This window comes from Oncorhynchus mykiss, chromosome Y (assembly GCF_013265735.2).
Source record: "Oncorhynchus mykiss isolate Arlee chromosome Y, USDA_OmykA_1.1, whole genome shotgun sequence".
Taxonomy (NCBI): domain Eukaryota; kingdom Metazoa; phylum Chordata; class Actinopteri; order Salmoniformes; family Salmonidae; genus Oncorhynchus; species Oncorhynchus mykiss.
The window spans coordinates 39616889-39622888 of record NC_048593.1 but is presented as its reverse complement, the minus strand read 5'-3'; the positions used below and the strand labels follow the sequence as shown (position 1 = coordinate 39622888).

General features: G+C 41.6%; 1 protein-coding gene across 1 annotated transcript in view; it reads left to right on the top strand.

Annotated features, from left to right (window-relative positions):
- The first annotated feature begins 1077 nt into the window (after positions 1-1077).
- Positions 1078-6000, top strand: part of fryb (furry homolog b (Drosophila)) — a 247848-nt gene continuing 242925 nt past the window's right edge. Inside the window, exon 1 of the mRNA XM_036967913.1 lies at positions 1078-1208. The gene's annotated coding sequence lies outside the window, so the exon portion shown is untranslated. The remainder of the gene's footprint in view (positions 1209-6000) is intronic.

Genomic DNA, 6000 nt, shown 5'->3' with positions numbered 1-6000 from the left:
TGCTAGCTAGCTACATTGACAGCTGTCAGTGCCCTCCTGTTACGTCTACCCGTAACATAGTAATTGTCCGAGACGCTCCAGTTAGTACGATATGTCACCATTCGTATGGTCTGTATTAATCTGTGGATGTCCATCATTCATTTCGTATGACATGTTACGAATTACAATTCTTATGATATGTTTACGAATTGCAGTTGTTACAATATGTCAAGAATTGCAATTCATACATGTTACAAATTTGCAAGATGTATGATATTTTACAAATGTTGATCTTCGCAAAAATAACTATTTAGGATGTAGCAGTTGTTATCTATAATGCTAATGCTGAAACAAAAGCTAGCCAAAGAGCCATTTTACTGGTTGAAGTTGAAGTGTTTTAAAATATATATATATATAATTCAGTTGATTTGTGATGATGACACAAACATTTGATTAAGCAGGACATTCATACAAGCCTTGAAATCCAATTATAATCCAAAAGTAGTGTGAAATGCACCCATTATCAACATGTAAATAGATGTTTTTTTGTTGTTTCTGGCGTTCTATAAGAACTCCCCCTTGTTCTGCCACCAACATGCGCGCATCGCCATCGTGCGGCAATGCTTGCAAACACAGAAAATTGTCTATAAAGAGGGGTTCCTGCAGATGCAGGAATGCCTACATGCAGGAAAGGCCCGAATCGCAGGCTGAAGTTGCACACTTCTCCCATCCCCATGCATTTTTTGGATAGGGCCAATAGAATGTTGAGGTCACGTAGAGGCAAACAATACAATAACAATCTTTAAATGTTGTAGGTCTACACCCTACCTACACATTTGAAGACAGGTAGGGTGTAGACCTACAACATGTCTTTGTGTAAATCAAACGGTCGTATGGTTTCAGTTCGCAACTGCGGCGCCCAGCCAGGCATCTTTCCTTGGCAGGTGCCCTACAGACAGCCCAAGGTGCGCACACAGTGACAGACAGGACAATCAGCCAATCCCTAGCGTCTTTTTCCTCCGTATCCAGAGGACCCGCATCTGATTGGTTGCTAAGGGCGGGGTGCTGCCATCCCTACCCAGAGAGCTGTCACCCGACCAAGGCACGACTCCGGGAGGGAAGAGAGACGAGACGAATAGATGCAAACACGAGAATCAAACCACAAACAAACAAGACCGATACACCGAGAAATGTACAAATAAACACCGGTTAAGACGCGCATAAATAAGGTAGAGTGCATTTTTGGTGTCAATTCTAGCGATGGGGATGTTTTGTGGCTGGCTTGCCTATAACAATACGAGACAGCCATGTCTCCTATCTTGTCTCGATAACACACACTGACTGTGCCACTGTACTTGGTGGCTAGGTAACCAGCTAGCTAGCGGCAACGAAATTACACGGTTTTTCACCACGAATAGCTTATTTTATCACAATCATGTAGTCAAAGAAACGCCGCCGTTGCGTTGCAGATCAACATGTCTGTAAACAATCTGATGCACCCTGTGGATATACCATTTGCTCGGAGATAAAAGATTATGTGCAAGAATAGGTGATGGGGTAGGCGGGGATGCTCAGTTTACTACGGGTCGTCGGTGTTTCAAAATGGTTGTGTCTAGGAATATAGCTAGTAGGGAATAAACACGTTTTTTTTGTGGTTCTATTAGGGTAATGTTATACTTAGTAATTCTACCTTATTTAAAGCACTATTATTTATTTAGGTATGTCTGTCTGTACCACGTATGAAACATCTTCCTCCAGAATATTGGAACATAAATAAACCCGGGCATTTCGAAAGGTTACAATTCTGACCCCGAAGTTCAACTGCTCTCCCTCGCGGCCTCTTGCTCCGCCTGTGTAGTGAGTGAGTGTAGGCTACTTGTTCATTCCCCCGGGATGCATTGCGACCAGGTACGTGTGTGTAATTAGTATGTTAATTATTGATAAGTCATCTTTCTGGAGCCTTGTTGTACAGTCTGGTTTGGTGTGTAGGCTACTTGCCTTATTGTGTATCGTCAATTCAGGATAAAACATCCTATCTGATTTGACCTGCTACTATAGAACTACACACTGCTTATATGTTCTTTGTTGTTTCCAGTAGGTTCGTCTAAACCTCAGTGTAAGTGTATCAACATCATACTTTTTTGTAAGTGTAGTGTCATTGTCGTGTTATAATCATCAGTGTCAAATTGGCAATGGGTCACTGCCACTGGGCTTGAACCAATGATTTCACTGCACCTATCCGGTTTATGTGACAAAACATTTATTTATTTGTATATGCACTAGATGACTGATAGGGGGCGCTGTGTTGAAGCCACCATGCCTCCATCTTGGTACCCCCCCACCGTTGTAAATTATATTTTGGAGGCTATAGAAATGCATTTATTAATGTCTACTTTCGTTTTTGCCACATTTATTTGATTACAGATTCCTTAATGCATACTTTTACCTTATATTATGTGAGCTAAACATAAACATTTTTAAAATAAGGTATACTTTATTAAGGGATACTTTGGGATTTTGGCAAAGCGGCCCGTTATCTACTTCCCCAGAGTCAGATGAAGTAGTGGATACTTTTTTTTTTATATCCGTGTCCAGTATGAAGGAAATTAGAGGTAGTTTCATGAGCCAACGCTAACTAGCAATAGCGCAATGACTGGAAGTCTATGGGTATCTACTAGCCTGCTACCATAATGTTACTGTCTCCACTACAACAACAAAAATACTTAAATACATGTTAGCATTTAATTGATATACTGTAGAATTCCATTCATTCCAATGGAGAACTGCTCCTACTGGGGAGTACCAATATGGCTGACTGGTTGCTTCAAAATCCTATTGTCCCTAACCCCTAACAGTAAGCCTAACCTTTGACCTAACCCCAAACCCTAAACCTAACACTAACCCTAATTCTTCCCCTAACCCTAATTTTAACCCTAGCCATAAACCTAACGACTAAACCTAAAAAAAAAGTATTTGTCCTTGTTTTACTGTCCTTGTGAGTACTTCTGGTTCCTACAAGGATAGTAAAACCAAACCACAGACACATACGCAGGCACACACACGCACGCACGCACGCACGCACGCACGCACGCACACACACACACACACACACACACACACACACACACACACACACAGTGACACTCAATAGCACTGAATATGTGACAGAAAGCACTGTGGGTCTTTGTGATGCTTTCCTCCCCCCTCTCTCTCTCTTTGTCGCTGTTACACTGTGCTACCGGCTGGGTAGATGGGCGATAGTAGGCCAGCCTACCCACGCACTCATTATGGTTGCTCGGTGATGTACAGTATATAAACGTAATTCTGGTTGCTACACTCTTAGAAAATAAGGTTCCTTATAGAACCAAAAAGGCTTCTATTGCTTGCTTCATATATGGAATTCCTAAAAGTTCTATATAGAACCCTAGAGGTTCTTCTTCAGTGAACCAAAATGGTTCCATATAGTACCCTGCATGGTGCCATTTTTGCGTCATCATGCTGGAATCCAAAAGTAGTGTGAAATGCACCCATTATCAACATGTAAATAGATGTTTTTTTGTTGTTTCTGGCGTTCTATAAGAACTCCCCCTTGTTCTGCCACCAACATGAGATTAAAGAACCATTTACTAAAAAAAGGTTTTATACATATATATATAACCTTTTTTTAGTAAATGGTTCTTTAATCTTGTCCAAAGAACCAATAGGTTCTATATAGAACCCCAAAGAAGCATTTTTTTGTAAGTGTATGTCATATTGATGCTGTTTACATACTGTGCTGTCTGCCTGTCTGCTTGTTAGCATTCGCCAGTCGTTGTGTGGCCATACTGCTGTCAGAGGGACTCAATCGTGTCCTAGTACACACTAATCAATAACACGATCACACTATGGCTGTGTTTACATACGGAGTCCAATTCTGAACTTTTTCCACAATTATGGTCAAAAGAGCTGATCTGATTGGTCAAAAGTGAGAAAAAAAATATCACAATTGGGCTGCCTGTGTAAACGCAGCCTTTATAGCACCGTAGCAATACCCAATCAGCACATAACACAGTAGTGTAATGTACAGCAGTACATCATCTATTCACTTCAGCCTGCAGTAGGTCTAGTTCTACAGACAGGCCATTCTGGTGAAAGCTATGATGTGGCCAAAGCCAGGTCAATATGCTGCTGTGTGGATCAGTCGGTAAGAGCATGACGCTAGCCAACGCCAGGGTCATGGGATCGATTGTCGGGTGTTCATAGAAATAAAAAAAATATACCAGTCCGTTTTTAATTTTATGACGACAGATATTCTCTTCCTGGGGTCCGACACAAACGGCAAACAGTGTGTCTTTGTGCTGCACCTGCCCCATACTCATGAAAATAACTTAACCAATGCATCAAAACGTCCTATCTTAGTTCCTGTGTGCGTCAGCGTAGAAGGTACTCTGCTACATGGACCATCGGTACATCAGTTCCTAATGGTGATATGACGTGATGTCTGTTTTTAGCTGATGCTGTGTGAGCAGATCATCTGCTCTGATAATAGAAGGCTTTATCCATACTTCCTAAACTACGTGGTCGTTATGGAGACGGTAGAATGGGAAGAACAGGTTCTATTCTAAGATGGAACTTGTTCTGTTCTATTCAGTCTACACTGTTGATTTTCCATTTGAACAGCTGTAATCTGAACCATTACACATTACACACTAGCAGCAGCTGCCACTTCTCTCTCTCTGTCTCTCTCCTTCTCACTCTGTCTCTCTCTCTCTTTATCTCTCTTTCTCTTTATCTCTAACACTCTCCTACCATTAATGCCAAGATAATGTAATTCATTGCCATTGACAATCAACCGTTTTCTGTCATGGGTGATGTTGGCTTTCTCGACTGGTTGAGCACCGGTACACACTAACGTTACCAAGTGCGCTATTTTTCAGATGTTGCCCTACCGGAGTTACACAGTAATAGCGTCACTGCTATTAGCTTCACGACATACAATGGAACGCCGTTTGGGTCTTTTGCGTGTCAAAAAAGATACAAACACCGGCCACGAACGATGTGCTTACAATACCGCTTTGGTAATAAAGCATTACCAAGCTAAAGCTAGGTACCTAGCTAGCACCAATACAACCAGCCTTTTCATTATTCTTAGCAATGATTTAGGAATCCTTGTGACTAAGTGTTAGCTAGGTAGCCACTTGTTGTTTGCCTATTGAAATTGAACTTCAGTTCATGAAGATAAATAGCTAGCCAGCTACTTAACCCTGTTGCCCAAAGCTAACGTTATAAGCCAGCCAGCTAGCTTCATCTGGCTAGTGAGGCTCGACCTGACTGGGTTATGTGTTGTGAAGCTAGCCACAATAAGGATTTGGCACAATAGTGAAATGTGTGGTTTGCCTTCAAAATAAAAGTACCTCTTTGAAAGTGATGCAGAAGGTTACAGTTGGTGGAATCATGCCATATGTAAACGAGATAATGTTGGAATGTGATGCAATGAAATGGGGTATCAGTCTACTCGGTGACACCCACAGAATACAACTGTGAAGAGTGTATGTAAATATTAGCATTGTAGCTCTTATCGCGGGACTGTGATTGTGTAAAATCACCTCCCCAGTCAGCCTATTTGGGTGTATTGACATTCAAATTGCACTGTACAGCTTTACCTAAGGATTGGGGATCAATGAAATGGGGTATCAAGTCTACTCAATACCCAATATATTTTTTCCTTATAACGTCCTCCTCAGAGTTATCAGACTCCGAAGCATCCCCGCAGTATTGTTTTTCCTCGGGAATTAGTGTTCAATACACAATTTAATTATTATGTGACGTGCAGTCATATTCAGGTCCTGATTGGTCAACAAGCTCGTTTGACACGGAAAGACCCAAACGGCGTTCCATATAAATCCCGGTTGAGAATGAAACGACTGAACAAATGAACAACGAAACAGTGAGTGAAAGAAAAAGGTTTTGATGATGTTTTACTCAGTTTTACTGAGACACTGTGGCCCCATCCGATGATCCCCCCAGACAGGGCCCAAACAG